At 31.3% G+C, this 10,600-nt stretch overlaps 1 protein-coding gene across 1 annotated transcript in view; it reads left to right on the forward strand.

Annotated features, from left to right (window-relative positions):
* Nucleotides 1–4,229: 4,229 nt before the first annotated feature.
* The window catches only part of LOC107437505 (CKLF-like MARVEL transmembrane domain-containing protein 8), a 27,321-nt gene continuing 20,950 nt past the window's right edge, over nt 4,230–10,600 (forward strand). The window contains exon 1 of the mRNA XM_016049526.4: nt 4,230–4,448. The gene's annotated coding sequence lies outside the window, so the exon portion shown is untranslated. The remainder of the gene's footprint in view (nt 4,449–10,600) is intronic.

The following is a 10,600-nucleotide window of genomic DNA, read 5'->3' on the forward strand; positions in this document are numbered from 1 at the left end:
TTCCCGATATATGATATACAGTTCAATTCATAATCTTTGAAAAGAATTTTTTATTTTTTTTCTTCGATTTTCTGAATATTTTTGAAAAATGAATTTAGTTTTTTTTATTGTAAGTGTTGTTTAATTTAATATAAATGTCAGAATTATCACTTAACGAAGCGATCCTTGTTTTTCCCGTTACATTCCTCTGCTATCACCGCCTTCCATACGATGGCTAGGTATGAGTCATTCGTAGCTGTCATGGCCTTCTCCCATTTACAGGGGTTACGGTTAGTTACATCAAAAACTCCACGAATGCAAATTTCTCCCATTACTTGATCCAAAAGTTCCCTTATCTCCTGAATTGGGTTCAAGCTTACAAGACTACAGAAATGAACATTTGTAGTTGTAAACTCAAAATTGGGTTGGCTGTTCAACAAGGATCATGAAAATAAAGTTTAAAAAAAAAAAAAAAAAAAAAACGGTGGGATGGTCATTCCACGAATTTTAACCCAAATAGAAAAATTTGGTTCATTATCGTATTCCATAGAGGAGAAATTTTCTAAAATTAGATTAAAATTTAGAATGAGGTTTTTCCTTTCTGACCATTCTAAAAAAATCTACGACTCCACTAAGAAAGTGACTAAGATTTTTATGACTGAAGTAAAGTAATGTTAATCAGATATTTGCATCATTTATTATATAATAATGTATTATAATTATTACTCCTTCTGCCTTGAAATAATAAATAAAAGTTATTGTATGATAAGAAATACTTAATGTATTAAAAAAATTCAAATTGATGTGCTGAATATAGTAAGTACTCACACTGCTGAAATAAATTCTGGAAGGTAAGGAAGAATTCCCTCATCACAAAGAAGTAAATGGTGGAAATAAAAATTCCCATGCTTTTAGAAAGTAAATGATTCATAAAAGCTTCCCAAAAATAAATTAGTTTTTTGACTATAAAATATTAACGATTTTCGAAATATCTAATTAAAAATGAAGGTGCGCTTTTGTTAACCCTGTGTTGACATTGTAAGCTTGCAGAGCTTTTTCAATTTTCCCCCTTGTCTTCAGTCCTAAATCTATTCATTGTTTATTCAACTGAATCTATTCCTGCCTGATGGTAGGTCTCTGTTTTAAAAACATCGATTTAGTGCAATAGTTGCCATGACAATTCGTTCAGGCGACTTGCTTGATTGCAAAACTGAAAGTTGAGAGGGCGAAAAAAAAGAATTGAATTTTCTTTTTGTCAACTAAGGACAAAATGTTTAAATTGCACGCATTTTACGTGTCTGTTAAACTCAGAAATGTTCTTTTAACCCGGTAACGATCTTATTATTTTCAAGAAAGCGGTCATAGAAGTACCTATTTTTGTATTCAAGAAAATGACATAAAAAAGGTGTATGTTCAATAAGTGTATTCATTTTTAGAATATTTTTAGCTTGAAATTTGAAACTCCGCATGTCCATGGAACTCGGACGTCATAATGTACACAATATTAAAAAAAAAAAAAAAAAAAATATATTATGAAACTCAAACCACATGTTTTCGCAAAGAGCATAAGTAGCTGAAAGAGTACCAAATACATATATTTGGACAGTGCTGACATCTAGTTTAAAATTATCTAACTATCTCCAGTAACGCTAAAAATAGTCTGGTGTAGCTATTTAATGTGCGATGAGAAATAAAAAAGTCCAGGCCCAAGAGATGGATGTATTTAAACCTTTTACGTGCATTATTTTTGAATGCTCTAGCCCTGAAATATCACGGGCACGAGAAATAGGCGATGAAAGCTCACCTCATGATTTTGACTTGAGCGAGATTGAAGGGGTAAAGCCACACACCGAAGTGATTAAGTGACGAAGTATTTTTTCCATTGTAAAATAAGGTAAAAAGTTGACTAGAATTCCAAACTTAAAACCTATCTATTGTATGCTTTGGATTGTTTAGGCCAGGGGTACCCAATTTTTTCAGCTACGAAACCCTAAACGATCAAACTTTTTTTGTGAAACCCAGACTTTTTTTTTTTTTAAAGTTCATAATTTGGTGTAAATATGCAAATGAAATAATTAAGATAATAAAAAAGAACTTAAATTCTGAAACATTTAATGTGAATGAAATTTTTTCATTGTTTCATCAATAAGTTTTAAAATTAGGTTTTATGTTAGGCAGTTGAATGCGCAAGTTAGAAGAGGTTATGTTTTTTTTTTTTTTTGCAAAAGTTAAGTCTAGTAGTTTTTGTCGCTTAAGTTGAAATTTATTAAAATAAGCTGAATTATAATTTTTTAGAAAGATCTGTTACAAATTGTGAGAAAAATTGCAAGAGAAAAATTATTCTTTATTCTTGAATTTGGATATTTTATTTTGAATTTCAAAATTTGAGGAAATATTCTAATGCGATAATTTGTAAAAGCACATCGTTTAGCAATTTATTCAATAATTTGTTATTGGGGAAAAAAATAGATTTTTAAAACATCCTATTTTAATTTTATTGCATTTTTACCTAAATAATTTCATAAAAATTACCTTAATATTAAATAAATAATGAATTATTGGTTGAATACTGACTAATTACGGGTTTCAAAAAATTCATAACTGGTTTCAAAAAATGATTACCTGTTAAAAAAAAAAAAAAAAAAAAAAAANAAAAAAAAAAAAAAAAAAAAAAAAGTTCTAACGCATGTCTGGAGCCCATGTGACCTTACTACTGAACTATAGGTTTGAGAACCGCTGGTTTAGGCTCTTAGACTGGATTAATCATGTCCATCTGTTTAAAAGGCATGAAGTGGATGGTATACCGATTTTGATTCGACTTAGAAATCAAGTTACCTCAATTCTTCTAAACGCCAACACAATTTCTATTTCTTATATTTTTTGTACTGTTTGTTTTGTAAACCTTGTCTTTCAAAAAAAAAATTTTTTTTTTAAGGAGTTTTTCTTTAAAATTTCACATAACACTACAAAAAAAAATTTACTTGAGTAATAATAATAAAAAAAAATAATGAATAAGTAAAAAAATTTTTGGTTTAGCAAGGATATTATTTAAGATTATTTTAAAGCTATTTAAGAAATTAAATATCATTGATTTTCATATACGCTATATTTAACAATTCATTTTGCTTTGAAAAATTTGATGATTTAACTGACATGTCAAACTCAACAGACCAAACAGAAATTATCTTTTCTAACCATTCTACTTCAATGATGATTAATCAAATTTTTTTCGATAATTCATATGGTACATCCAACCAATAGATAATATAAACGAACCTTTGAAACTATTTTATCTTTGTTTCATTTCATCCAATTTCCTTTAAAAAGTTTGATGATTTGACTGCAACCTCAAATTCGTAGTCAATAAAAATTTTCCTTACTAACTATTTTATCTAGATTACGATTAACATATTTAAGGAATATAAAAAGATAATTCAAACAATCGATTAAATTTTTTGAAGAGTCAAATAATCAAGCAAAGAATCTTGGTTTGAGATAAAAGATCAATAAAAGAAATAACAGAGGAACAAAAATCTGATAGAGATGAGGTTGACTTCTGAAATCACTTATTTTTATTCAATGACTCGTTGCGATCGATACAGTTATGAAACAAGCTTTTTTTTACTTAAAAAAAATATTTAATCCAAATTTTAAGTATCTCATTTATACAAAATGAATAAAATGTTTATTATTATTATTATTAAATGTTCATTATTGTTTATAATTATTATTATTTTTATGTTTACTATTATTATTATCTTTTCATCAATTTTATCTTAAGTTTATAAAACCAGTATTTCATAATTACCATTTATTTTATAAATCTGAAAATGACGAATCGATTCCTTTTTTTATCCCTTAAATTATATAATTTGGCTAAGAATTCGTTTTTATTCCTTTGTTTTTGATAATATTTTACATTAGAATCAGACAACTTCAATTCATCAATCATCTTTTTAAATTTTAGCAAATATTAACAACAACAAAATTTCCCTTTGAAATTTTTAAAAAATGCCAAATAGTGAAAAATAAAAAATGCAAATTAAAAAAAAAAAAAATTCCTGACGAAGATACTTTCACTATTTTTCACTATAAATTCACTATTTTCGCTGCTCAAAATTTTTTAAAAATAATTTCATTTAAATTAAAGCAGTTTTTTCATTCGAAAAATCACAGGAATAAGGTAAAAATGCAACAGCTGAATATTTTTTTACTCAGCGCATTGATACATGAATGAAGGTAAAGAGTGTGCTGCGGTTTCCTGTCTAGTCAACATTTTCCTTGTTTGTGTTTTGTAGATTGGTGAGTAGCGGGTTTGTTTTGAGTTCTCGCGTGGAAATTTTCTTTACGTGAAAGAACCCGCCCATTTAATTTTAGATCAAAATACTACAACTTACTACAAAAGATGAAGAGCTGTGCACAATAATTGGGAAAAACTATATTTCATATATACAAGATTTATTTTAGACGTAAGTTCAGATTTAAAAATGCTTTCTATCCATGTCTTTTTCTTCCTTTTTCTTTTTATGAGTGCGAATGATGTTTATAAATAGAGACTAGGTTTTCTCTAATTTTTTATTCATAAATAATTCAAAATTTAAAAAAAAAAAATAATTTTAACATTTTTTTTACTGATCGACAGTCTTAACTATTCTCAATGAGAAAGTTTCTATTTAACAATTTTACGTCAATTACGAGTATTAAATTTCATCCTATTGCTGTTTTATATCCGGTCCATATGCTTGAAAAATTATCGTTACTGTTTTTCGATAGCTTATTATATCATAATCGGCTTTGTAATTAAGTTGATTTGACAAAATTCCGAAAAACGTTTTATTAAATTTTCCTTCATTTTATTAATTTTTTCCCCACCCTTCTTTATCTGTTTTCATTTTCACCCTATAATTTATTTCCTGAGGCAACTCCATAATTATTAAGATATAAATTTAAAGCGTTTACAAAAAAAGTACATTTTCATTCATAATTTATAAAATGTTGTACAACAATTTATATTTAAAGTGTCTTTATTTATGTAATTAAAAAAAGAAAATTTAAAATTGAAATCCAAAACTGCCTCTTTCATAGAATCGTTTTTCTCTTAAAAAATACATTGTTCTCCCCGTTTCAAAATATTATTAATAATAAAAGAAAATTTATCAAAATTATTCATTGTAACAATTTTACTTAATAAAGTAAAACTCAAAATATTAATTAATGAATATTATTATTAATTACTCAAATATTATTAATTTAATTCAAAATTTGAAAGCTTAATTTTAAAGCGTTTTTTATTTAAAATGTGATTAAGTTTTTCCCCCAAAACCTGTTGACACTTTTCCAAATACTGAGAGTAATTTTTTTTCTGTTTAATTTTCTAATTTTGGAACTACTTGGGGGTCCCTACGAGTAGAAACGCTTGATTCCCTTTTCAGTTAGGGTTTCTTCTTCCTTATTATTTTCTCCTCATTTGATGCTTTCAAGTCGAATTTTACGAAGTCTAGAATTTATTAGTTTAAGAATCATGACCATTAGTTTTTTACTAAACACAAACTTATTATGGCCAGAATAGGATCGTTTTTTCTTTTCTTATATAGTTTAGTTTACAAAATCATCAGAAAAACTCCTCTATCTTTAGATTATTTTCTTTGCCCTAGGGCTATGGAATTATAGAAGAATCGCTACCCCTCTCCCCCCTGAAAAAAAAACTTGTTTTTCAACTGTTTGGATTTTAAGCTCCAAACGCAATCACTGAAGATATTATTTAAGACCACATGTTCCATATATTAAACAAAAATTAAGATTTTGTATTCTGCGCTTTGACATAAATTTCACGTTTGCTTTTTTAATTAATTTGAATTTGCTGCTTTGTGAATTTTTCCTAACAATTAACATTACTATAAGTTAAATCAGATTTTAAAAAAAATAATTGTATTATTTTTACAGTTGGTTTATTTGCTCAAATGTTTTGTCTGGTTGAATTAGTGACGAGATTTCATGGAGACAGGCACAGGTGTGGCTTCACCTAATAAGTTGGATAAATCGATCTCTATTGTATCACATTTCGATGCTTTTTTTTAGACTTTTTGCTATTTTCTCATACAAGTTGAGAACGAAAAAAATTATTTTTTCATAACTTTGCATAAAATCTTGAAATCAGATGTTAAATTTTTTTTTCTTTCTCGATAAGTTTTATTGATTTTTATCTTTTTATCATTGCGTAATCAATTACCATGGGTTTTCTTTATGCTAATACGGATATTTTTGAAACAAATTTCCATGGAAGTACATGAATTATAAAGTGCAATTTATTTAACGCATTTTCCATGCCAAAATCTGTATTTAAAAAGGGAAGAAAAAAAATTAAATTATTGATTCACTGTATGTTTTTTTCTTAAAATTCCTTTTTTTTCCCATGTAAATTTTATTAATTTTTATAAACCGAATTAATTTGATGTTTCGAACTCTTCACTGCGACCGATTTTGATAGTTTCTTTCCCTTGATCCCTAATTCATGATACTTAAACGATTTATTTCTCACACCATTTTTAACAGATTCTAAAAATAAATTAATGACCAAGATTATGAGACATCGTATGTTTGCATTATAAATTTAAGAGATATGAAACGAAAATTATAACGAATGTGTTTATGTATTTGCATTCATTTTTTTTTTCATAAATAATTGTTGGATTAAAAAATATATTCAAATGTATTTTTTTTTAAAATTTATGTTGAGGATGATGCAAAAANAAAAAAAAAAAAAAAAAAAAAAAAAAAAAAAAAAAAAAAAAAAAAAAAAAAGTGCATTTATAGAGGTACATTGAGAGTGACAAATCAATAATATCTGAATTAGAGAAAAAACTCGACGATTAGTTTTGAAATGAAGGAAAAATTACATACAAATACATTGAAACGTATTTTATTGAAGAAAAAAAATTGATATCAACGGCGGCGTATGGACACTTCTAGTTTCATTTGCAATCAAACTGTTTCGAAAGCTTTCAATCTCGTTTCCTTTGACCGGCATCCTCCAAATTCAAGATTTTTCCCTATACTCGATCCAGGAGTTCCCTTGTCTTCTGGATTGGGTTCAAAATTACAAGGCTACGTAGTCGTAAACCCAAAAATTGGGTCGGCTGTTACGATCAGTCCCGCAGTGGACTGATCGTTAGGACACGGTTCCCAGCAGATCACCGAAGTCAAGCATCACTGGCTGCGGTCAGTGTGCGGGTGGGAGACCACTTGGATCATTCTGCGTAGGGACCGAGGGTGTGCGGTATTGGTCCTCGTTAAACTGTTCTACCATAAAGTGCTCGACATCGCGTGCAGGTCGTCGGGCTACCGAAGCGGGGGTGCCATCCCCTCTGCAGAGGATCAAAATTGGGATGGCTTGTCTTCGGATCATCCTCAGGGATGTCTCCCAGACCGTCGCCAATAGCCCATTGTGCAGCTCTAGTGCGACTTAAATGAACTACAACAACATTTTCGTGGTTTTCCGCTTCATGTAACTCAAATGCTGGTTAGTTCCACCGAAAAGTCCTCCGCGAAGGCAAATTTCTCCCAATACTTGATCCAAGAGTTCCCTTGTCTTCTGGATTGGGTTCAAATTACAAGGCTACGGAGTTGACTATTAGCAATCGTAAACCCAAAGATTTTGTCGGCTGTTCAACGACGGTTATAAAATAAATCCAAGATGTGTGAGCCGCGATGGCTCAGAGGATAGAGCTTTCGCCTTCCAATGAGGTGAACCGGAGTTCGATCCCGGCGATGGCTTGTCGATACGAATTCCGCATCCGGCTTGCACCGACCACGGTGCTGATGTGAAATATCCTCAGCGGTAGACAGATCACGGGTTACAGTCCCCTTGCCGTCAGGATAACTGTGGGAAGTTTTCGTGGTTTTCCGCTCCATGTAACGCAAATGCTGGTTAGTTCCATCAAAGAGTCCTCCACGAAGGCAAATTTCTCCCAATACTTGATCCAAGAGTTCCCTTGTCTTCTGGATTGGGTTCAAATTACAAGGCTACTTAGTTTAACCAAAGAATATACATAGGGGAAGAAGTCTAGCTTTCATCGCACCCTCCTCTCCTTCTAACCAATACTGGGATTGGGAAAGCGTTGCGGTAAAGAAGAAACTTTTTCACCGTTGGTTTGTTATGTATTTTCACACACTATTGATAAACAGTAACTATTAAGATATCTCTTTGAGAATACATTTATATCATCCATGTTAATTAAATCTGCTAACACATTTTGACACAGAAAGAAAGAATAAATTGGCGGAAAGCAGTGACCCAACCATGCATGTAGAATTGTCCAACAAACTGTTCACAGGTGACGTACCTTCTGTCACTTTGCTTCTTATACGCATGCGCAGGATCTCAGTTCAAATGACGCTCTGCTAAATCTGAGTATGTTACTCACCCTGTAAGTTGTTTTTCTAGTATAGCCTACTGAACCAATTCTTTGGTTTAACATTAGCCGTCGTAAACTTAAATTTGGATCTGCTGTTCAACAACGGTTATAAACTAAAATTTGGATTATAAGTTAGAGTCCCCTTGCTGTCAGGATAACCGTGCGAGGTTTTTCTCACCATGTAACGCAACGTCAGACGAAATTTCCTAACTTCAAAAGCCATCTAGAATTAAAGAATTTGTAACTGTGCCCGTCTAGTATTAAATAATTTGTGCTGTGTTTATTATAGAAGTTTGCTTTCTAAACTATTTTCATGATTGTCTTAGGTTTGTGGAACTTTTTTTCGCGGAAAAGAATGAATTTCGCTTTTCAGAAACAGCAATTATACTTGCACACAGGTGCGAGATTTTGATGTCTCAGATGCACCCGAATTTTATCTTTCCTAAAACATTGCAAATAAATATTTGTTCTGATTTTAGCGAACAACCTACTGCACATATTCCTTTGCATTTAACGGGTGTATCGAGATAAGTACCCTAATCTCAATTACCGTCATCTCAAATATGGAAGTACATAAGTAACGGTTTCTAAGCAAGGGGGTATTGGTCCGCCTACCTCTAACACGTGATAATCGTATCAAATGCAAACAATTCTGATTATTATTATTTTCTTAGCGCGGCATGTCCTTATTTGGACTTTGTGTCCTTAAACCCTTCATTCAATTATCAATCAAACAATTCTGTTTTTGGATAACCGCTTAGAAATAAGTACTTTCCATTATTTTTATGGTAGTATGCTAATTAATATATTTTATTTTTAACCGACATTGAACAGCTGACCCAGTTCTGAGTTTCTGACTACAGATGTTCAACTCCGTTTGGTTGTAATTTTGAACCAAACTCAGAAGACACCAGAACTCCGGGTCAAGCACTGGGATGAATTAGACTTAGTGGAAGACTTATTCATGGAACCAGCTCGAATATGCGTTACATGGAGACGAAAATCACGAAAACCTCCCGAGGTTAGAATGACGGCAAATGGACTCCAACCCATCATCCTTCAACACGGGAGGATATTTCCCTTCAACAACGTACGAGTGTGCAGAATTCGTATCGACGAGCCATCGCTTGTATTCGAACTTTGGTCACCTCATTGGCAGGCGAGCTTTCTGTCCTATGATCCTCCTCGGCTCTAATTAACATATTTTATAACTGTCGTTGAAGAGCCGACCCAATTTTTGGTTTATGACCACTAATGGTGAACTCTGTAGCCTTGTAATTTTGAACTCAATCCAGAAGACAAGGGAACTCATGAATCAAGTATTGGATGAAATTTGCCTTCGTGGAGAACTTTTTGATGAAACTAAACAGTATTTGCGTTACATAGAGAGGAAAACCACGAAGCCTACCATGGCTAGGTCTGACGGCAAGGGGATTGTAACTTATGATCCGTCTACCACTGAGGATATTTTACGTCAACACTGTGTGAGTCGAGTGCGGAATTAGTATCGATCCGTCTTTCACTGTGGTTCGAACCCGGTTCACCTCATTGGAAGGCGAACGTTCTATTCCATGAGCCACCACTGCTCAAATGATTCTTCCGCGAATTCTGGTCAAAGCAAACGATATTGATTGAGACAACGAAACGATTAACGTATTTGTATACTAATAAATCGAAACATATAAAAATTATTAATAAGGGACAGTCAAAATATTACGTACGCATTTTTTTTAAAGATTTTTAACTCGCCCTAACCCGTTATCATCAAAAATAAGCATGTTGCAAACCCCTTCTATGTTTACGCAAGAAAGTCGCAATCCCCCTCCCGTTGGTTTTCGCTGTGACTTTTTCTATAGTTATTTAACTTTAGGATTTATTACAAATATTATTATTATAAAATTAATTTAGAGAAAGTTCTTCGATTTCCAAACAATCCATCAATTCTAAACTTAAGTGAGTTACAAAATAAAACAAGTATGAGTTTTAAAGAGTTTTTATTGCAAAAAGAAGTATATGTGTATTCACCTTTTTCTAACTAATATAATAGATATTTCAAAATGTTTGTTCAGCTTGTGCTTGTTTATAAAGTAAAAGATTTTTCTCTCTAATTCGCGTTTGTAATCGACTATGGGCGATTTTGCGATTTGGTGCTAATGGAGCGTACTCCTATTTCCTTCAACATTTGAAATGCTAACACGATCAGTCCC

The sequence above is a fragment of the Parasteatoda tepidariorum genome, chromosome 5 (assembly GCF_043381705.1).
Source record: "Parasteatoda tepidariorum isolate YZ-2023 chromosome 5, CAS_Ptep_4.0, whole genome shotgun sequence".
Taxonomy (NCBI): Eukaryota; Metazoa; Arthropoda; class Arachnida; order Araneae; family Theridiidae; genus Parasteatoda; species Parasteatoda tepidariorum.